Below are 22722 nucleotides of genomic sequence, written 5' to 3'. Positions count from 1 at the left end.
ATGATTTCAACCAATGCCCACTCGCAGCCAATGTCTGTAATTCCTTTGTTCTTACATCATGTTTCAACTTCGCTAAATCAGCTTCGGCAACTTTTTGAACACTGTAAAATATCTAAGTCTTTATCTATTATCTTCGCCTAATTCTCAATGCGCTCCAGTTTTGTATGAGGGTGTGGGGTGATACCTTTGTCATGGCTGACAACGACGCACGCTTTCTGTCTCTACTGTAATACTCGTAGATAAAAAAGCAGCACTCGGTATTCCTTGTACGCTTTCTCGTGAGAATAATTATTACGCATCACCACAGAGTGTACTCACTGCGGTGTAAATTTTTAAAAAGCACCAACATCGTTTCCTTCGTTTCTTTTGGGAGGCAAAGTATCCCGTCGGTACTGACGTGGATCTTCTTGTATTGTGTAATAACAGTGCTTTCTAATTTATTTTAGATAAATAAATCGACAGAACATTTGCCATAAGACTTTGAACGTCTCTGCAGTCGCAAATGCTGACACTCACTGCAAAGAACTTTCGATGTACGCAATAATGGAGGTTCCAACTAGGGAGATGGGATAATTTACAGTGCTGTCCGAAAAATAACGAAAAACGATCAAAAAATTCCGATACATGGTGTTTGTTTAAAAATAAAATGATGACACAACAAGGTAAAAATCATGTCGGAAATCTACAGGTTGTTTGCTAGTGAAATTATTGAGATGTCAGAATAGTACATCTGAATAACGATTAGGTGTCACATTTGATCGCTTGTAGGCTTACGAGCAGCACTGCCGTAACACAGGCCTGAAAGTGGAAGCCAGAAATAACAAGCGTGGAACTGGAAGCCAGAAATGACATCCTTAGGAAGATGACAAGCAGTGCACGGGACTCTCAGTCACGTGCTTTAAGAACAACGGTTTTATCAGTCTGCTACTCTGTGGAAATACACACGTGGCTTGACTAGTACAGATATGGTCACACCAAATACTTCAAGGCTCCAAATGAAACACATTCATTTATTACTGGACGTCACTTAGCAAGTGTCCCTCCCCCAGATATATGTCACGAGGCTGCTAGCAGCGTGGAAAGAAAAAACTTCGTCATCAAGCCGAGCCAGCCATCACGTTATTGTGTACTAACCGTCCTGCCGGCCGCGGTGGTCTCGCGGTTCTAGGCGCGCAGTCCGGAACCGTGCGACTGCTACGGTCGCAGGTTCGAATCCTGCCTTGGGCATGGATGTGTGTGATGTCCTTAGGTTAGTTAGGTTTAACTAGTTCTAAGTTCTAGGGGACTGATGACCACAGCAGTTGAGTCCCATAGTGCTCAGAGCCATTTGAACCATTTTTTACTAACCGTCCAGAGACTGACGCCCCGAAAAAGCTTCATGAAAACTACACTCCTGGAAATGGAAAAAAGAACACAATGACACCGGTGTGTCAGACCCACCATACTTGCTCCGGACACTGCGAGAGGGCTGTACAAGCAATGATCACACGCACGGCACAGCGGACACACCAGGAACCGCGGTGTTGGCCGTCGAATGGCGCTAGCTGCGCAGCATTTGTGCACCGCCGCCGTCAGTGTCAGCCGGTTTGCCGTGGCATACGGAGCTCCATCGCAGTCTTTAACACTGGTAGCATGCCGCGACAGCGTGGACGTGAACCGTATGTGCAGTTGACGGACTTTGAGCGAGGGCGTATAGTGGGCATGCGGGAGGCCGGGTGGACGTACCACCGAATTGCTCAACACGTGGGGCGTGAGGTCTCCACAGTACATCGATATTGTAGCCAGTGGTCGGCGGAAGGTGCACGTGCCCGTCGACCTGGGACCGGACCGCAGCGACGCACGGATGCACGCCAAGACCGTAGGATCCTACGCAGTGCCGTAGGGGACCGCACCGCCACTTCCCAGCAAATTAGGGACACTGTTGCTACTGGGGTATCGGCGAGGACCATTCGCAACCGTCTCCATGAAGCTGGGCTACGGTCCCGCACACCGTTAGGCCGTCTTCCGCTCACGCCCCAACATCGTGCAGCCCGCCTCCAGTGGTGTCGCGACAGGCGTGGATGGAGGGACGAATGGAGACGTGTCGTCTTCAGCGATGAGAGTCGCTTCTGCCTTGGTGCCAATGATGGTCGTATGCGTGTTTGGCGCCGTGCAGGTGAGCGCCACAATCAGGACTGCATACGACCGAGGCACACAGGGCCAACACCCGGCATCATGGTGTGGGGAGCGATCTCCTACACTGGCCGTACACCACTGGTGATCGTCGAGGGGACACTGAATAGTGCACGGTACATCCAAACCGTCATCGAACCCATCGTTCTACCATTCCTAGACCGGCAAGGGAACTTGCTGTTTCAACAGGACAATGCACGTCCGCATGTATCCCGTGCCACCCAACGTGCTCTAGAAGGTGTAAGTCAACTACCCTGGCCAGCAAGATCTCCGGATCTGTCCCCCATTGAGCATGTTTGGGACTGGATGAAGCGTCGTCTCACGCGGTCTGCACGTCCAGCACGAACGCTGGTCCAACTGAGGCGCCAGGTGGAAATGGCATGGCAAGCCGTTCCACAGGACTACATCCAGCATCTCTACGATCGTCTCCATGGGAGAATAGCAGCCTGCATTGCTGCGAAAGGTGGATATACACTGTACTAGTGCCGACATTGTGCATGCTCTGTTGCCTGTGTCTATGTGCCTGTGGTTCTGTCAGTGTGATCATGTGATGTATCTGACCCCAGGAATGTGTCAATAAAGTTTCCCCTTCATGGGACAATGAATTCACGGTGTTCTTATTTCAATTTCCAGGAGTGTATAAGTAGGCTGTTTAGGTTTTTTTACTGGTAACGCCACGTAGCCCTCTGTATGAAAATCACTGGCTGTGCTGTGTGCAGTCTGTGGCTGGTTTACATTGTTGTTTGCTATTGGGCAGTTGGATGTTAACAGCACGTAGCGTTGCGCAGTTGGAGGTGAGTCGCCAGCAGTGGCAGATGTGTGGAGTGAGATGGCGGAGTTTTGGGAGCGGATGATCTAGACAGAGACAGTAAATTTGTAAGACTGGATGTCATGAACTGATATATATATATATATATATATATATATATATATATATATATATATATATATATATATTTTATGACTTTTGAACACTATTAAGGTAAATACAGTGTTTGTTCTCTATCAAAACATTTCATTTGCTAACTATGTCTATCAGTAGTTAGAATCTTTTATGCAGCTGGTAACAGTGACGCTCGCTGTATTGCACTAGTTCGAGTGACGAAGGTTTTTGTGAGATAAGTGATTCATAAAAGGTATAGGTTAATGTTAGTCAGGGCCATTCTTTTGTAGGGATTACTGAAAGTCAGATTGCGTCGCGCTAAAAATATTGTGTGTCACTTTAGTGAATGTCTGAGTACGTTCAGTTTTGATCAGCTGTTTGGAAATCAAATAACTTAGGGTTTTACCAGCACAGTAATTCATTAATTTTTCTAAGGGGACGTTACAAAACCAACAGCATCCTGCAAAAAGAGTCCATCCATAGCAAGGCACATGGAGTACACGATCCTCACTGGTCTCTGCCATACGAAAATCTCTCTCCTGACCACCAACAGAAGTGGACTGTCAACATGTTCTACCAATCGCCCACGCTTTGGAGTCGGTAGATACGGATTAATCTCCATGAGTGAGAATTTACTACAAACTACGACGGCGGGCCAACGCAAGCTACTGATCACTTGCGCTGCTGCCTGCTCTGTCCCGCGTCCTGAACTGACAAAGATAAACCGTGGGCGTTCAGTACGTACTGCAGCATTTTTTTCCTCGCCCAGTTTCGGTTGAAAAGATGCAGAACTAGTTGTGCGACATCGTGGAATATTCCCGCTTCATTCCCTACAGTTTCATGAAGCTCCGATAGGTGGCAGCGCTATACATAGCCCTCAAAATGGAGTCTGCAACGGAGGTGCGTTCCACGAAGAGAGCTGCCACTGAGTTTGTGGTGTCACCGCCAGACACCACACTTGCTAGGTGGTAGCCTTTAAATCGGCCGCGGTCCATTAGTATACGCCGGACCCGCGTGTCGCCACTGTCAGTGGTCGCAGACCGAGCGCCACCACACGGCAGGTCTGGAGAGACGTACTGGCACTCGCCCCAGTTGTACAGCCGACGTTCATAGCAATGGTTCACTGACAATTACGCTCTCATTTGCCGAGACGATAGTTAGCATAGCCTTCAGCTACATTTGCTACGACCTAGCAAGGCGCCGTATTCAATTGATATTTATTATGTGAAGCATGTATCATCAAGAGCGATGTTCTACAATTGTGGATTAAAGTTAAGTATTATATCAACTACTTACTTTATTTGCTATTATTAATTCCTTTAACTGTTCCAGACCTCGCGCCAGTCAGTGTGTAATTAAACGCGTGCATTTCGGCCTCCTCTAGAAACAGAGTGTTGGCTCTTCTGCCAACACTACAGAGTTTATTTTAACTGAAGACCAGAGCTCCCAGATATTCATACGTGCTTGCGCAATGTCTATGAAGACCTGGCAGTGATCAAAAGCATTGCGAGTCGTTGGACGCGGCGTCCGTCAGCATCGCAAGAACGTCGCGCAGACCTGTCCGATCACCGGCGTACCGGCCGGCCGCACACAGGTGTGACTCCTATAGTGCTGGAACGTGCGGACACTCTCATTCGAGGTGGCCGACTGACCACGGTCAGACACCTCGCTCCACAGCTGGACATCTCTGTCGGCAGTGCTGTGTGCTGCCCCTAGAACTTTACGAAAGTCTGCAGACACTTGTGTTCCAGCCGTTTCGAACACGCGTTACTTTAAAGCAGGGCGTAATGATGAGCATGGGAAACTGCACCCATTTATTGTTTGTGCTGGCGAAACTGGAAGGCTGGCAAGTTGTTCAGCGCGACCTGCCAAGAATAATGAACTACGGCATGGAAGCTCCGTGGCCGGCTGCAAAGAGTAATGTAGCTTTGTATTGTTGAAAAACAAATGAAGTGACTCGAGAAAATGGCTGTTTAGTAGACGTTGAACTGCTGTTGAGAGTACGTGGACTGGACGCGGGTAGTCAGCCACGATAAACGGTTATGTATTAATTGTGTTCAAAAATGTGTAATTATCTGATCTTGGGTGCCCGGTAATGTGTGGGCTTACGTCATAACGTTTAGTTGTTTTTTGTACAAAGTGGAAATAAATATGTTCTGGTGCATTGAATGATGTTCCACGAGTAGCGTATTTTTAAATAAGAAGAGAGAGAGAGAGAGAGAGAGAGAATGAAAATTTCCCCTTCCTAGCAGTGAAATCTTCGGAGAAGCGTCCGGTGCTAGCAGAAGACATCGGCGCTGCAAGAAAGCAGAACCAGCATTCTTCAACAAGTGAGTCCACGAAAACGCTTAAGCTGTATAGACGGAGCTTAACACTACACCGGGCCAGCGCAGCTGACACACTCGTCGAGCAGTTGCGGTACTCGAACGTGGGTGCCACTGGGTTCCTCGCCGCCAAACAGAAGACTATAAAGAGCAGCGAAGGACCATCTGCGAGCGGTTGCTAGCGCGTTACGAGGCTGGTCACGACACTTCTCTCTCGAACATCGTCACAGGCGGTGAAACATGAGTTCGTCACTTCGAACCAGAGACAAAAGGCAGTGCATGGAGCGGCGCCACATCACCTCTCGTCTGAAGGAAAAGTTCAAAACCCCACCCTCAGCTGGTAGTGTCATGGCGATAGTCTTCTGGAACTCTGAAGGGTTTATTCTGCTAGCATGCGTTCCTTCATGGTGCAACCGTCAACTCTGAAGTGTACTGCGCTGACCTCAGGAAACTGAAGAAGCGACTTCAGCGTGTTCGTCGCCACAAAATCGCAAACGAACTTCTCCTTCCCAATGACATCGCAAGGCCTCACACAAGTATTTTGTATCCAAAAGAGTGGGGACTAATATGGTGTATTGTAATCTTGAATAAAACCAACCTGATTTCAGAAAAAAAGTGTTGCATTACTTATTGAAAGCCGCTCGTATTTCCAGCAACCCCAAGTGCTCTTGAGGTCGTCCATTTTGGTCATCCATGATGTAATCTTCCATGCCCTTACAGTCAGTCATTTTTACCTGAAGTAACTTATTTTGTATATTCTCTGATTTATTTTTGCGATTCCCTGTACTCTTGCTTCTGTTGGAAAAAAAAAAAAAAACACCCTTTCCTCATATGTCTCTCGCGCCCAGCATCAGCATCAGTATCTGAGCTCTAGTGATGAAAACACAATGTGAAAATTTTGTATATAATGCGATATCACATATATTACTTTAGAGAAACGCCACCATATTTTGACAATGGCGCCAAATAATGCAATAACGACGCGCAGTGCCTCATGCTCTGTATTCTTTAATGCTGACACTGTGAGCATCACAAAAATTGTTTGAAGTCTTCGGTAATATAGGGGTTAGTATCCCCGCCTGTCACGCGGGAGACCCGGGTTCGATTCCCGGCCGGGGAGAAATTTTTTGTTGCGTAGTGAACAAACCTCTGTCTGTATGTATCTTCGTTCCACCTCTGCATCTGATGCTTCCGTGCTCCTTCAACATACGTATCTTCAAGCGTAAAATGTATAATTGACCACGAAAACCTTCTCCGTGCAAGTCACCTAAGCTACCAAACATTTTTTTCTCCTCACTTTTCAAAGTAGTTTTCTAGTCATCAACTATCCAATTACGCAATAACTTGGCCCGGGTTCTTTCTAACTGTTTGCTCTCAAACAACGTAGATGTTTATTATAAGAACAGATACCAAATCCCAAAACATTGAATCACATCCAAAATAACTGATAATGAAAGCTAAGTAAGCATAAGGCGGCAGTGTAAATGGCAGGCGTACGTGGATGAAAGAAACTAAACTGCTGAGATCGATTGTACAGTCAAGGCTTGTAATACGGGTTAAATGCATGAAATTTAAGGACTCAGTAGGTTGCGACGTGGTGTGGCTTTTGTGAAAACTAAACTCTCTCAGTGCCTGTTTCGCCAATAAGTCTAACAGATAATTCATTTCAGCCATTTCGGAAAAAAAATACTTCGCATTTGGTCGGAAATTTATCATAGGCATATTGAAAATTAATGTTTCTCGTATGTTAGGCACAGTGCAATAAGAAAATATTAAGCGGCTAATAACATCCTGACGCTATTCCTGCAACTTACTTATTTTTACTTAAAAGTACGGAACTTGGTTAAGTCTCTGGATCCAGTTGCATCCGTTTCGAATACAAAAGTAATTTTGAGGTACAAGTAAGCTACTTGCAGGGCAGGCGCTAGGACGCTGTTATTTTGCAAAACAGTATGTTCCGCTGGGTCTGATAGATTAGTATAGAAACAGAAAATATACAACACAACAGGCGTGGACCAAAAATTATTTGATTTTCTATTTTTACGTGTAAATCTACACACATACTCTGCATACTGTACATTTCGTACTGGAAAATTTGTCTTTTCGGTGAACACGATTAGTGTTTAGTGGCTGCAGTGGAAGACAGCGGCTGGATGAACATCGAGGGGACCAAAAAGAAAGAATAAAAGTGTGGTGAAGTCTTGGTGATAAACTAAATAAACGGTAAAATGAACACGGATAAAATCACAAACAGCTGCGTTAAAGCAGCATCCTCAGGTGGTTCTGCATAGAAAGCGAAGCATCGTTGTAATCTATATATTCTAAAAATTAATTAAGGGCAGACAATTAAGTAAATCTAAATAAAATTACAGTAGTGTCACACAGATAAGCACAAGTAGACGTCGTCAGTGTTCGTAGCCACAGAAACCAACCCCTTGAAGAGGAAGAAGCGGTCAATAAACAATAACCGGCAGAGCATTCGGGCGAATAGTGCTGGGAATGAGGCCCTATGGCAAAAGTAACCGTAGTTAACGTAATAAATATGACTAAAGTGTAATAGAAGAAACATAAAATATATCATGAATACAGTGTTTGAGAAACGTAATCCAATAACCGGACCTGTTACTATGAAGATAAAAATCACGAGAAGCAAAAATCGGGAAGCTGTAGGGCCTACATGTGCTTCCATGTGCAAATTGATTGCAATTACAGGACTGTGGAGTCTTGTACCGCCAGGAAGGAAAGGAGATGACGTTCTTAAGGGTGGCTGGAATCCTCTTTCTATAACACAAATGCACACGTGGATTAATACGGTTAATTATTTACATGAACTGGACTCGGCGCTTCAAGCTGACTTACCCGGCCACTCATCGGGAACCTAGAATTTAAAAACCGATGCTCGGAAAAGTCCTTTCTTCAGAAGTGATTGTCCAATGGCAGATGATAATGATGATGACTGCTAACCGGTTTTCTGAGACACAGTTTGTATTCTGTAAGTGTTTTTTTTTTCTAATTTCGTTCCGTTCTACTCAAACGTTTGCATCCTTTTTTCTTATTTTCAGCGACCGAGGTGGTGCAGAGGTTAACTCACTGGACTCGCCTTCAAGACGACGAAAGTTTAAGTTCGTCTACGTCAGTCCAGATTTAGGTTTTCTCATGATTTCTTAAAGCCGCTCTAGGCAAATTTCGGGATATTTCCTTTGAGAGGGCATGGCCGAGATCCTTTCCCTGCCTTATGACAACAATCCGAGCTTATGCTCCGTCTCTAATAATGTCGTTGTGGAAGGGCCGTTATATTTCTTTCCTTTATTTCTTCTTTTCGTTAGCGTTTCCCCCGTCTCGAACGGGCTACGCTGCACTCAGTTTTTTATTCAGCTTAGCGGCCGTATGTTCGTCTTTTCTTAGTAGGACCATCAGCGTACGTGCCTGTGGTGATATAAACTGTGAGTGATGCTGGAGAAGGGCAAATCTATGAATCTGAAGTTGGTCCGTCAACAACTGAGTTGAAAAACGTAAACTAAAATGAGAAGCTTTTTAATTTCCACATTTCCAGCCACACTGATAAAAATCTAGGTATACATTTTTTGATTATACATACAGAGTGAATCCTCTGCTCCTACCTATTGCTTTTATGCACCCCGCAACACCTAAAAAACCACAGGCGAAATTTTCATATTCTCTCGTGTGCTATGTGCAAACTATAACTCCTACAGAAAAAATTAACAAGACCTTTTCGTAGGAATTTAATGTGGTTAAAATTTAATACTAGGATATGTTTTCGCTGGAGTCCACGGTTTTCGTGTTATTCAAGAAATCGCGTCTGAAGGTCACTTGTCACTTTTTATTTAATAATACAAAAAAGTATTGTTCACTTTTTCCACGCAGCGAGCGAAAGAATATAAAAATCTCGCGTGTGGTAGTTGTGAAGGCGGTGCAGTGTTGCATGACATTGATAGTTAGGGTCAGCTGCGTCAACCTGTGTACAGTATGTAACGGCTGTAAGTGCAGATACAGGGTGTTTATAAACGAATATCGGGGTTTTAACGCTTTATAATATTTATTATATTAAACTTACAGTTATAAATGATACGTCAAATAAAAGAGCAACTCAAACAGTTTTACCAAGAACCTTATAAATGTTCAATGTGAGCACCATTTGTCACACGGCACACATCAAGTCTATAGCCGAGTTCTTCCCAAACTTTGATAAGTGTGTCTTCAGTGATTGTAGCAACAGCTGCTTCAATCCGGTTTCTTAATTCAGGGAGGTCTGCTGGTAGCGGAGGCATGTACACACGATCCTTGATGAAGCCCCAAGGAAAAAATCGCATGGCGTTGGGTCGAATGAACGTGGAGGCCATGCAAAGCAAGCCGTGCCATTGCCCCTTGCGGCTTATCCAGCGCTTCGGTACAGTGAAGTTCAACCAATGTAGCGGATTGAGGCGGAAACATTGCGCGCTGTGCGTGCGCACTGGTGCCAAACGCAACTGACTTGCTCTTTCATTTGACATATCATTTATAACTGTAAGTTTAATGTAATAAATATTATAAAGCGTCAAAACCCCGACATTCATTTATAAACACCCTGTATTTTTAAGGCTGGTACCTTAATATTAGTGTGTTGCTTGCTTTATCTCTGCGACCAAGAATCTTCCCACAAACACATCACAAACTTTACGGCCTGACGTTTTCTGCATAGCTGTAGCTCCACCATTAACAGAGCTACGTCTGTCAGTATAGACTAACCGTTTTGCATTCACGTGTGCACATTTCTCCACCTGACATTCTGTGTGGGGCGAAACAACTGTTACTGGCTTTGATCCCGGCGGAGGTTCGAGTCCTCCCTCGGGCATGGGTGTGTGTGTTTGTCCTTAGGATAATTTCGGTTAAGTAGTGTGTAAGCTTAGGGACTGATGACCTTAGCAGCTAAGTCCCATAAGATTTCACACACATTTGAACATCTCTGATCGGCTGTCGGACCCCCTACATCTAATAGGCGCTGCTCATGCACGGTTGTTTACATCTTCGGGCGGGTTAAGTGACACCTCTGAACAGCTAAAGGGACTATGTCTGTGATCCACAGTCAACGTCTATCTTCAGGAGTCCTGGGAACTAGAGTGATGCAAAATTTTGTTTGATGTGTGTATTTATGTTATTCTTGTGTCAAACATTTACATCGCATAAATGTAAGAAGTTGAAGTACCTATGTAAAATTAATTAGATAATAATTGAAGATACTTAAAGATGCTAAGTTCGAAAAAAAGTAAACCGTCCGGCAACTGTATTACATAACCAATATCTATCCCAAAGAGTCTTGTGAATGCAGGTTGTCTTGTACAGAACTCAGTGAACTGTCTCACTAGAATACTTTTGGTGTATTCCCGAGTCATCTTAAGAGTGTTTCATCAAAAGTACCCGGACAGTCCTACGTGGTATTCACCAGTACATGTCACGAAAGGCGAATCCGCCAGGGGCTGGCCGCTGTGACCGAGCGGTTCTAGGCGCTTCAGACCGGAACCATGTGGCTGTATGGTCGCAGGTTCGAGTCCTGCCTCGGGCATGGATGTGTGTGATGTCTTTAGGTTAGTTAGGTTTAAGTAGTTCTAACTGTAAGGGACTGATGACCTGAGATGTTAAGTCCCATAGTGTCTAGAGCCATTTGAATCCGCCAAGGAGGCGGTAAGTACTACGTTGTCAGTAGAGAAGGAGTAACAAGAGAGTGGGTCGGTGAGGAAGGCCCACCGACTTCGAACGTGGACCACTCGCCGGATGTCACCTGATGGTTCAAATGGCTCTGAGCACTCTGGGACTTACGATCTGAGGTCATCAGTCTCCTAGAACTTAGAACTACTTAAACCTAACTAACCTAAAGACATCACATACATCCAGGCCCGAGGCAGGATTTGAACCTGCGACCGTAGCGGTCGCGCAGGCAGACATTCGACAGTGAAGTATGAAAGAGATGGTGCAGCGGTATGGGGGCTGTTTTAGTTATTCAGTTGTGGCCACGTTATTGTGTTTAAGAACACTCGAAATGCGGAAGGATGCACTTTACATCATTGTGCATTGCGTACATTTCACAGACGACTGTTTGTTTCACCATGACAATGCATCTCGTCATAAAGAAGAATCTCTGAAACAATCGTTTGTGGAAAATAACGTTCCTAAAACGCGCTGCCCTGCCCAGAGTACCGACCTGAATGCAACGGAATACCTTTGGGATGAGTCAGAACGCCGACTTCGCTCTACAACGCAGCGTACAACACAACTACCTTCTCTGGTTTGGGGTCTTGAGGACAATTGGCTGCCATTCGTGTTCCCCCATGGTAATACCTCCCTGAAAGTGTCCGTACGAGAGTTCAAGCCGTCAAAAAGCCGAAGCGTGGACACATCTAATACTAATGTCCACTAATAGGTGTCCGGATACTTTTGATCAGATGATCTATAAGACACTTGAAACACTAAAATAAGCAATGTGTCGGCCACGTTGCATCGGCCTTCCTTAGCGCATAGACTAATAAGATGAGGAGTGGGTGCTTCGATGCATACACGGAAGGGTTACAAATACTCGTAGATTGATACTTGTTGCGGAACGTTATGTATCTGAATGAATGAACCTTTATTCCTGACTGCTGGACTGCATACAGAACTCCATTCTAAAACGATCTGTGAACATATTGAATTTCCTTTCCTATAAGGGTAGATCAATGTAGTGGGCGGCTGACATCTCTGGGCGACATGAACTGCCTGGTTTCTCGTCAGGGTTTTCACCCATAGGCGCAAAGCTCCAGTTTTAGGCTCCCTTTAACACCCCCACCACCACCAGTTAGCTACACTATCCAAGGGTCCACGGCTTTCGCTTTCGTGGACGTGAGACTGGGGTACGCTAGCACAGCTGCTAAGAAATCGCATCTACATTTACCTACATCTACATCCATACTCCGTAAGCCACCTCACGGTGTGTGGCGGAGGGTAATTTGACTACCTCTATCGGTTCTCCCTTCTATTCCAGTCTCGTATTGTTCGTGGAAAGAAAGATTGTCGGTATGCCTCTCTGGGCTCTAATCTCTCTGATTTTATCCTCATTGTCTCTTCGCGAGATATACGTAGGAGCGAACAATATACTGCTTGACCCCTCGGTGAAAGTATGTTCTCGAAACTTCAACAAAAGCCCGTACCGAGCTACTGAGCGTCTCTCCTGCAGTCTTCCACTGGAGTTTATCTATCACCTCCGTAACACTTCCGCGATTACTAAATGATCCTTTAACGAAGCGTGCTGCTCTCCGTTGGATCTTCTCTGTCTCTTCCATCAACCCTATTTGGTACGGATCCCACACTGGTGAGCAATATTCAAGCAGTGGGCGAACAAGTGTACTGTAACCTACTTCCTTTGTTTTCGGATTGGATTTCCTTAGGATTCTTCCAATGAATCTCAGTCTGGCATCTGCTTTACCGACGATCAACTTTATATGATCTTTCCATTTTAAATCACTCCTAACGCGTACCCCCAGATAATTTATGGAATTAACTGCTTCCAGTTGCTGAGATGCTATATTGTAGCTAAATGATAGGGATCTATGTATCCGCAGCACATTACACTTGTCTACATTGAGATTCAATTGCCATTCCCTGCACCATGTGTCAATTCGCTGCAGATCCTCCTGCATTTCAGTACAATTTTGCATTGTTACAACCTCTCGATATACCACAGCATCATCCGCAAAAAGCCTCAGTGAACTTCCGATGTCATCCACAAGGTCATTTATGTATATTGTGAATAGCAACTGCGACACTCCGCTGCCGCACACCTGAAATCACTCTTACTTCGGAAGACTTCTCTCCATTTAGATTGACATGCTGCGTTCTGTTACCTAGGAACTGTTCAATCCAATCACACAATTGGTCTGATAGTCCATATGCTCTTACGTTGTTCATTAAACGACTGTGGGGAACCGTATCGAACGCCTTGCGGACGTCAAGAAACACGGCATCTACCTGGGAACCCATGTCTATGGCCCTCTGAGTCTCGTGGACGAATAGCGCGAGCTGGGTTTCACACGACCGTCTTTTTCGAAACCCATGCTGATTCCTAAAGAGTAGATTTCTAGTCTCCAGAAAAGTCATTATACTCGAACATAAAACGTGTTCCAAAATTCTGCAACTGATCGACGTTAGAGATATAGGTGTATAGTTCTGTACATCTGTACGACGACCCAATCCAGTCGCTGTAAAGACAGCCCATACCACTGTAGAGCCACCACGTACCTCCACACTGTCTTGTTGGCGACTTGGCTACGTGGCTTCGTGGGGTGCGCGCCACACTCGACTCCTACCCTCAGCTCTTAGCAAGTGAATCCGAGACTCATCTGACCAGGCCACGGTTTCCCAGTCGTCTAGGGTCCAACCGATACGGTCACGAGCCCAGGAGAGGCACTGCAGGCGATGTCGCCCTGTTAGCCCAGGCACTCGCGCCGGTCGTTGCTGCCACAGCCCATTAACGCCGAATTTCGTTCCACTGTCCAAACGGGTACGTTCGTGGTGCGTCCCACACTCTTTCACACAGTGTTGCTTGTCTGTTAGCACTGACAACTCCACGCAACCGCCGCTATTCTCGCTCGTTAAGTGAAGACTGTCAGCCACTGCGTTGTTCGTGGTGAGAGGTAATGGCTGGAATTCGTATTTTCGGCACACTCTTGACACTGCGGATCTCGGAATATTGAATTCGCTAACGATTTCAGAAATGGGATGTCCCGTGCGTCTAGCTGTAACTACCATTCCGAGTTCAAAAATCTGTAACTGCCGTCCTGCGGCCATAATCGAGTTGGAAACCTTTTCACACGACAACAGCTCCGCCAACGCACTGCCCTTTTATGCCTTCTGCACTCGATACTACCGCCGTCTCTGTGCGTGCATATCGCTATCCCACGACTTTGCAGGCCTGAGTGGCCGAGCAGTTCTAGGCGCTACAGTCTGGAACCGAGCGACCGCTACGGTCGCAGGTTCCAATCCTGTCTCGGGCATGGCTGTGTGTCATGTCCTTAGGTTAGTTAGGTTTAAGTAGTTCTAAGTTCTAGGCGACTGATGACCTCAGAAGTTAAGTCGCATAGTGCTCAGAGCCATTTGAACCATGACTTTGGTCACCTCAGTTTACAATGAAGACATTCACGACCAGATGTCATACTTGCTGATGACTCTTCCTTTCTGTATGGCCGTGGCCGAAGAAAAAATTTCGGTTCCTGACGTTTCGTTCAGAACTGCGCTGGGCATCTTCGGAGGCGAGAGCCGATAAGACAGCGTCGCCAGGAGTATAGCTGCGATGTCCAGCGCAACTCTGGAGAAAACATCAGGAGCGGAAAAGTCACTTCGGCTGCGGACATACAGCCCGGAAGACACGTCCCTAATCAATTCAAGGGCGATTATAGCAGTCGGTCAAGGGGAGGGGGGCTAACAGATGGGGGGGGGGATGGGGCGTTAGGGGAATGGAATATCGCTTAGCAGAAGGAGAGTTGGGGTCCTCCACCGACAAACTGGTGAAATTTCGTGTTGCTTAAAGTAGTTTTTGGTAACTGTTTAGGAGTTCAGGGTAAAAAAAAACTTATTTTAACATGGGAGATTTTATAAATTACAGAAAGCATAAAAATGTCAACTTACAACAAATGAGTTTTCATTAATTTTCTGGATACAGAAGGTGATACGAGGTGCATTCAAGTTCTAAGGCCTCCGATTTTTTTTCTAATTAACTGCTCACCCGAAATGGATGAAACTGGCGTTACTTCTCGACGTAATCGCCCTCCTGACGCCATGATTCCATGGCAGCGGCGAAGGCTTCTTTAGCAGTCTGTTTTGACCACTGGAAAATCGCTGAGGCAATAGCAGCACGGCTGGTGAATGTGCGGCCACGGAGAGTGTCTTTCATTGTTGGAAAAAGCCAAAAGTCACTAGGAGCCAGGTCAGGTGAGTAGGGAGCATGAGGAATCACTTCAAAGTTGTTATCACGAAGAAACTGTTGCGTAACGTTAGCTCGATGTGCGGGTGCGTTGTCTCGATGAAACAGCACACGCACAGCCCTTCCCGGACGTTTTTGTTGCAGTGCAGGAAGGAATTTGTTCTTCAAAACATTTTCGTAAGATGCACCTGTTACCGCAGTGCCCTTTGGAACGCAATGGGTAAGGATTACGCCCTCGCTGTCCCAGAACATGGACACCATCATTTTTTCAGCACTGGCGGTTACCTGAAATTTTTTTGGTGGCGGTGAATCTGTGTGCTTCCATTGAGCTGACTGGCGCTTTGTTTCTGGATTGAAAAATGGCATCCACGTCTCATCCATTGTCACAACCGACGAAAAGTAAGTCCCATTCATGCTGTCATCACGCGTCAACATTGCTTGGCAACATGCCACACGGGCAACCATGTGGTCGTCTGTCAGCATTCGTGGCACCCACCTGGATGACACTTTTCGCATTTTCAGGTCGTCATGAAGGATTGTGTGCTCAGAACCCACAGAAATGCCAACTCTGTAGGCGATCTGTTCAGCAGTCATTCGGCGATCCCCCAAAACAATTCTCTCCACTTTCTCGATCATGTCGTCAGACCGGCTTGTGCAAGCCCGAGGTTGTTTCGGTTTGTTGTCACACGTTCTGCCTTCATTAAACTGTCGCACCCACGAACGCACTTTCGACACACCCATAACTCCATCACCACATGTCTCCTTCAACTGTCGATGAATTTCAATTGGTTTCACACCACGCAAATTCAGTAAACGAATGATTGCACGCTGTTCAAGTAAGGAAAACGTCGCCATTTTAAGTATTTAAAACAGTTCTCATTCTCGCCGCTGGCGGTAAAATTCCATCTGCCGTAAGGTGCTGCCATCTCTGGGACGTATTGACAATGAACGCGGCCTCATTTTAAAACAATGCGCATGTTTCTATCTGTTTCCAGTCCGGATACAAATAATCGGAGGCCTTAGAACTTGAATGCACCTCGTATGAATGTAAAAATTTTAAATCGACATGAATATAAAAAAAATTCTGTAACAACATTCATAGGAAATTTCCGTCTTCTCCCCAATTTGTGATGCTCATTCGTCTCTGTTTCTTTTTACTGAATATATCAATGATATTTTCAATGTCCATATTTCTTTCTTTATGGATATTTGCAAGAGCCAATCTATTTAGTCTCACCTGCCCCACTGTGCTACGCAAATAAGCGTGGTGGTTGGTTTTGGGGGGAGGGGACCAAACAGCGAGGTCATCGGTCCGATCGGGTTAGGGAAGGATGGAGAAGGAAGTCGACCGTACCATTTCAAAGGAACCATCACGGCATTTACCTGAAGCGATTTAGGGAAGTCACGGAAAACCTAAAACAGGATGGCCGGACGCGAGATTGTACCGTCGTCCTCCCGAATGCGGGTCCAGTGGCAAATAAGCGTTTATTTGTATCGAAGTAGAGAAGCTTCTTTCAGGAAGCCTTATGGTGACAGGGATAGTCCCAAATATTTGAAGAAAAACATATACATTTGCGAAAAACTGCTTGTCAATGTTCTTTAAAGCTTCAGTTGCTGTTTCAGGTCTTTTACTTTCATCAATCCACTTATTCTTCCATAGTTTCAGCTCTCCTTTCATTAAAAGCGAAGAACTCCCCGAAAACTGTTCATATTCATCGGATGGCTTCGTTCAAATGGCTCTGAGCACTATGCGACTTAACTTCTGAAGTCATCAGTCGCCTAGAACTTAGAACTACTTAAACCTAACTGATCTAAGGACATCACACACATCCATGCCCGAGGTAGGATTCGAACCTGCGACCGTAGCCGTAGGTCGGTTCCAGACTGTAGCCCCTAGAACCGCTAGGCCACTTCGACGGCTATTCCTCTGATGCGTGGATCGCTTCATCCTCACTGTATTTTAAACAGTATGCAGGAATAAGGCTTTCAAGTGGTAATATGGTGCGAAAATCTTGGGCGTTTGCACCACTGCTTCTATATCTACAAAATGTGTGTGCCCGGGAAAATAATACGATCTGACCCACGTTTTCGAAGTTATTGTCTGGCGTCAGCAATTTACGGTAAGTGTTAGTAAGCATACACGGCATATTTAGCTTTCTTACTTATTGTAAGTGGTACTCGTATATTAATATATATCCAATGTATATTAATAAATAATAAGACGCCCATTTTAAGTTCAGTGTAATATGATACTCCATTGGGGGAGGGGGGGCTATAGGCTCCCCCCCCCCCCCCCGCCGCCCGTTGCCATCGCCCCTCAATGAATTACAAACCAAGGGAAAAGAGATATGAACGACAACAGAGGAACACAGGCTTCAGTGAAGACGCATCACGCTTAAGTCTCCTCCATGAATTGAACATCAAGAGAAAGAAGAAACTATTTGTAAAATAATTCATTTATCGTTACTTTCGAAGGTGTATCTTTACTGGGCTCGATCATGACTCTCGCTTCGTCAGCAAAGTGAAGCCTCGTGCGCGCCACGCTATATTTCCAAGGCGGGAAGCCTTGTGAATGGCGCGGTCGCCAGTGTCGAGCCAAATACGTGCGCCAACCAGTTTCGGACGCCGGCAAAAAGGTGCTGCGCCCCGAGAACCGGCTTTTCCCTTCTCGCCGGAGCGCGGGAAACTTTTGGCGGGAGAGCCGCTGCACGGCTGCCGGCGACTACTTCAAGGTCGCCGCAAAGGCGCGGGCGGAGGAGGCGGGGGCGGTGTACAATGCCTTGCCGGCAGCTGGCCCCCAACAGCTGTTCCTCCCACAAAGGGAGCGGGCCTGCGTCTCGGGAGCCGTTGCGTCCTCGGAACGGACGGCGACAACAGAGAGAAAAAGGAAAAGCTCGGTCCCTGGAGCGGGGCACCGTGTGTGCTGCGCCAGACCCTCCGGGATTCTTTTCCCGCCGCGTCCTCGGCTAAGAAGCCGCTGCCGCTGCAGCACCTCAGCGGGCCGCAGCCAAGCAACAAAGGACAGCGGCGCGCTCCAGACCCAGGCACGCGGCCTTTTGTGAGCGCTGCCTCCAGTGATCCGGCACCGAGCGGCCGCTCCTTCCCCACCGTTACTTACCTGCACCTCCTCCTCACCGGAATCACTCGAGCGCGGAGGAAAAAGGGACAAAGCCGTTCACAGGAGAGCTTTCATTTTCATTTCTGTACCAATGATGATGACGGATAGTTCAGAACCTCCGCGAATGATGCATAAAAAGGCAGTGTTTATTACAGTTCTGAACTTCGTAATCCATTTCTACAGGGTGGTCCATTGATCGTGACCGGGTCAAATATCTCACGAAATAAGCATCAAACGAAAAAACTACGAAGAACGAGACTTGTCTAGCTTGAAGGGGGAAACCAGATGGCGCTATGGTTGGCCCGCTAGATGGCGCTGCCATAGCTCAAACGAGTATCAACTGCGTTTTTTTTTTAATAGGAACGCCCATTTTTTATTACATATTCGTCTACTACGTCAAGAAATATGAATGTTTTAGTTGGACCTCTTTTTTCGCTTTGTGATGGATGGCGCTGTAATAGTCACAAACGTATAAGTACGTGGTATCACGTAACATTCCGCCAGTGCGGACGGTATTTGCTTCGTGATACCTTACCGTGTTAAAATGGACCGTTTACCAATTGCGGAAAAGGTCGACATCGTGTTGATGTACAGCTATTGTGATCAAAATGCCCAACGGGCGTATGCTATGTATGCTGCTCGGTATCCTGGACAACATCATCCAAGTGTCCGGACCGTTCGCCGGATAGTTACGTTATTTAAGGAAACTGGAAGTGTTCAGCCACATGTGAAACGTCAACCACGACCTGCAACAAATGATGATGCCCAAGTAGGTGTTTTAGCTGCTGTCGCGGCTAATCCGCACATCAGTAGCAGACAAATTGCGCGAGAATCGGGAATCTCAACAACGTCGATGTTGGGAATGCTACATCAACATCGATTGCACCCGTACCATATTTCTATGTACGAGGAATTGAATGGCGAAGACTTTGAACGTCGTGTACAGTTCTGCCACTGGGCACAACAGAAATTACGGGACGATGACACATTTTTTGCACGCGTCCTATTTAGCGACGAAGCGTTATTCACAAACAGCGGTAACGTAAACCGGCATAATATGCACTATTGGGCAACGGAAAATCCACGATGGCTGCGACAAGTGGAACATCAGCGATCTTCGCGGGTTAGTGTATGGTGCGGCATTACGGGAGGAAAGATAATTGGCTCCCATTTTATCGACGGAAATCTTAATGGTGCAATCTATGCTGATTTCCTACGTAATGTTCTACCGATGTTACTACAAGATGTTTCACTGCATGACAAAATGGCGATGTACTTCCAACATGATGGATGTCCGGCACATAGCTCGCGTGCGGTTGATGCGGTGTTGAAGAGCATATTTCATGACAGGCAGATTGGTCGTCGAAGCACCATACCATGGCCGCAAGTTCACCGGATCTGACGTCCCCGGATTTCTTTCTGCGGGGAAAGTTGAAGGATATTTGCTATCGTGATCCACCGACAACGCCTGACAACATGCGTCAGCGCATTGTCAACGCATGTGCTAACATTACGGAAGGCGAAGCGAACTACTCGCTGTTGAGAGGAATGTCGTTACACGTATTGCCAAACGCATTGAGGTTGACGGACATCATTTTGAGCATTTATTGCATTAATGTGGCATTTACAGGTAATCACGCTGTAACAGCATGCCTTCTCAGAAATGACAAGTTCACAAAGGTACGGTACATGTATCTCATTGGAACAACCGAAATAAAATGTTCAAACGTACCTACGTTCCGTATTTTAATTTAAAAAACCTACCTGTTACCAACCCTTGGTCTAAAATTGTGAGCCATATGTTTGTGACTATTACAGCGCCATCTATCACAAAGCAAAAAAGTGGTCCAACTAAAACACTCATATTTCTTAACGTACTACACGAATATCTAATAAAAATGGGGGTTCCTCTTAAAAAAAAAAAAAACGCAGTTGATATTCGTTTGACCTATGGCAGCGCCATCTAGTGGGCCAACCATAGTGCCATCTGGTTTCCCCCTTCAAGCTAGAAGAGTTTCGTTCTTTGTAGTTTTTTCTTTTGACGCTTATTTCGTGAGATATTTGGCGCAGTCACTATCAATGGACCACCCTGTATAATTTGCTGCAACATACACAGATATGAAGTGGACTGTACAGAACAGACTAGCGCGAAGAGCTGCCGCGAACCGCCTTCGGGGTAAAGAGCGCAACACGCACATTAACTCCACCCTTTGTGAGTAAACCCCCCCCCTCCTCCTCCTCCTCCTCCTCCCACCCCCCCTTCCCGGTGTTTAACCGCCGGGGAGCAGGTCATAAATAGCTCGCCCCACAATTTCCATACCGCCATGACTGCCTATGTGTTTTGAAGAGGAAGTTTATAACTTGCGAGGAATTTAATTATCTTTCGCAGTCTCCACTGTGGATGATGACATCGTTCCTACTTAAATGGGTTCCAAATTTCACAATTAATGAAGAGGCTGAGGAAGATGCATAGGAGATTCAACACTGATAAAACAGGTTTGAGATTAACAAAGAAAGGCACTTCTTCGGAATTCACAACTGTGCAGCCGTGTGCAGTCTTCAGTGGTATTTTAACACTAATTACATACAAGACAGAGAAGAAAGCAGTTGTCGTAGGTTCGAGTCCTGCCTCGGGCATGAATTTGTGTGATGTCCTTAGGTTAGTTAGGTTTAAGTAGTTCTAAGTTCTAGGGGACTGATGACCTTAGATGTTAAGTCCCATAGTTCTCGGAACCATTTGAACCATTTGATTTTGAAGAAAGCAGTTGGAATGTTACCAAGCCACATATAACAAATTCAGTCCCATACGTGGGTCACTCCAAAAGAAATGCACACTATTTTTTTTTTTTTTTTACATTCTACACGTTTGAAAGTTTTACAGTGTGTAGATACATCCTATAGGAACAATATTTTCATTTCTCCACACAATTTCCATCCCTCTCAACTGCCTTACGCCATCTTGGAAGCAGCGCCTGTATACCCGCACTGTGAAATTCTGGACCAACCTGTTGGAGCCACTGTTTGGCAGTATTCACATGGGAGTCATGATCTTCAAACTTAGTTCCACGAAGAGCGTCTTTCAGTTTCCCAAAGAGATGATAATAAGATTGAGCCAGGTCAGGACTGTAAGGTCAGTGCTGTCCATCCGAGTTTTGTGATCGCTTCCGTAGCTTTTTGACTGACGTGTGGCTGAGCATTGTCGTGTAGCAGCAAAACATCCTGCTTGTGCCGATGTGGTCGAACACGACTCAGTCGAGCTCGAAGTTTCTTCAGTGTCATCACATATGCAACAGAATTTATGGTGGTTCCACTTGGCATTATGTCCACAAGCAAGAGTCGTTCGGAATCGAAAAACACCATAACTTTTCCAGCAGAAGGTGTGGTTTTGAATTTTTTTTCCTTGGATGAATTTGCATGATGCCACTCCATTGATTGCCTCTTCGTCTCTGGTGAAAAATGATGGAGCCATGTTTCATCACCTGTCACAATTCTTCCAAGAAATACATCCCCGCCATTATCGTACTGTTCCAAAAGATCGCTGCATACCGTTTTTCTTGTTTCTTTGTGAGCCACTGTCAGCATCCTGGGAACCCACCTGGCACAAACCTTTGTTAACGCCAACACTTTCAGTATGCTGCAAACACTTCCTTCCCCTATCCCAACGTAGCATGACCCTCCTACGTATTAGGCAAAAGGAAGTTACACCCGAAATATTGGAACCTTTTTACAAAAGCAACACACTAAAAGTAAAAAGCCCTGATAAGCATAAAGCTATTTTATTTTTTATTGTTTTATTTAGCGTATGGCTAATAAGAAACTTAAGTTCGTCTTTACAACTGATGTGAATATCCAGTCCTTCAATCCACAATCCAGCGCACTGCATCTCGAATCCTGCACTCACTGACATTGTGGTGAACGGACTGGTATGGAGCCCCGCAGTCACAGGCTGGGTCAGGCAGCTTCTTCCACTTAAGAGAGCATCCCTGCATCGGCCGTGGCCGGTACGGCTTCTGTTGAGGGTAGTCCAGGTCTTGCGTGGTAGGTCGAATCCACTTGGAAGTTTAGCACCTGAGAAGATGTTATGCAGGTGCACATCTGTCACTGCTTCCCGCCGACCTTTCCATTCTTCAAGGGGTTTGAAATCCTTAGCAACCATATCAGCAGCATCGCACAGCGTTGGATGGTGTGATTTCAGTCTCTTACGATTTAAAAGTGGCAGGTCGCTATGCATGGGTAGGTTAGAATTCCTGGAGATCTTGTGGAATTCTCTCATAAGGGC

The 22722-nt window shown here is 45.9% G+C and overlaps 1 non-coding gene across 1 annotated transcript; it reads left to right on the top strand.

Annotated features, from left to right (window-relative positions):
- The first annotated feature begins 6427 nt into the window (after nucleotides 1–6427).
- Nucleotides 6428–6499, top strand: Trnad-guc (transfer RNA aspartic acid (anticodon GUC)). The gene has a single exon. It is a non-coding gene; the product is annotated as a tRNA-Asp (tRNA).
- The last annotated feature ends 16223 nt before the right edge of the window (nucleotides 6500–22722 follow it).

Source organism: Schistocerca nitens, chromosome 10, assembly GCF_023898315.1.
Source record: "Schistocerca nitens isolate TAMUIC-IGC-003100 chromosome 10, iqSchNite1.1, whole genome shotgun sequence".
In the NCBI taxonomy this organism is placed as follows: domain Eukaryota; kingdom Metazoa; phylum Arthropoda; class Insecta; order Orthoptera; family Acrididae; genus Schistocerca; species Schistocerca nitens.
The sequence above is the reverse complement of the archived record's forward strand: the minus strand, read 5'-3'. Positions and strand labels throughout refer to the sequence as shown.